The following is a 1,356-nucleotide window of genomic DNA, read 5'->3' on the forward strand; positions in this document are numbered from 1 at the left end:
TCCGGAGACAGTGGGAGCGGGTAGTGCTCCTGCTCTGGTTGGTCCCGGCCTCATTCTTGAGGTACGAGTTTTTTTTTGGTGGTTTTTTTTTTATTTTGATTTTGATTTTGGCAATTTTTGAGAAAATTGGCTAATTTGTGTTTGTTGTGTTTGATTATAGGCTTGGTTGTATGCTTACTTCACTCCTCTGCGTCCGGGGACTACAGATGGTGTTCCCTCGGCTTACCCTGCTTTGAGGGGTTGGACGGTTGGTCGGAAGAAGTCGACTTACGAGGACTGCAGGCGTCGCGTGAACAAGCTTCGGGTTGCTGATGTGAGTTTTCTGCCTTCCCTTCTCTTTTATAGCAGTAGCTAGAGATAGGAAGACTAGGTAGCTTAGGAAGCCCCCAGTTAGCTGAGTAGCTTGGTTTCGAATGCAGTTTGTTGGGCGGCCTTGGGAGCACTACACGGGTGTGCCGGCTGCCGTCACGGAGTGTTTGCGACCTCGCAGCTCCCTGCGCCTGTACTTAGGGACGGCGATTGAGCCTGTTTGGTACTTGGGCGAGCGCCTAGTTCGCCAGTGCCTTACCGAAAATTTCGTCGTGCCGGTTGACCCGCCTGGGGTGTTGTTCCAGAAGTCGACTGCTGATGAGGTTGAGGAGCACCTTCACGGTCGAGGAGGTGAGGAGCTGTTGCTGCGGGACGCCGACTACGACACCTTCCGGTTGTCGAGGCTCGCTTGGTACCCGGTCGAGGTATGCTTTCCTCTTTTCTTTGTTTTTATTGCCTCCCTTGATAGGAGGGTTCGTCATTTTTGATGTGGATCCAAATGGCAGGAGTCGACCCGACGATGAGGACTCCCTGACTTTCCCGACGGAGACCACTTTTCAGGGGCCGAGTGGCGAGGAGCTTCAGTTGCGCTTACCGGATCCTGCGGTGGCCGAGGTGGCCGATGCTGGCATGGAGTGGAGGTTGAGTGTTCTGAGGGTGAGTTCCTGTCTTGAACATTTTCTCCATTTATACTTTGCCTTACATTGTTTTGAAGGACATTTTTGTTTTGTAGGTGACGACGTTAGTCACGTAACTTGTGAGATGGCTAACGGAGGGCGCGGCTAGTGACGGCTACGAGCGAGGCTCGGCTTTCTCGTGCACGTTTTGTGTGTTGTTCTTGTATATTTGGTGTTGTATTTAACGTTTTTAGATCTTGAGGATCCGTTATTGTGTTTAGCGGGGCACGGCGGATCCGGTGGAGCTTGCTCGGGTCCGTCTTGAGTGGGAGGCGGCCAGTCAATGATCGAGGCCCAGGGGTTGGGGATTACCCGTCGAGACCGGGGAGTTGAGGCATCACGAGGACGAGCCTGCGGAGTCGAGACGCGG

This window comes from Silene latifolia, chromosome X (assembly GCF_048544455.1).
Source record: "Silene latifolia isolate original U9 population chromosome X, ASM4854445v1, whole genome shotgun sequence".
NCBI classification, from domain to species: Eukaryota; Viridiplantae; Streptophyta; class Magnoliopsida; order Caryophyllales; family Caryophyllaceae; genus Silene; species Silene latifolia.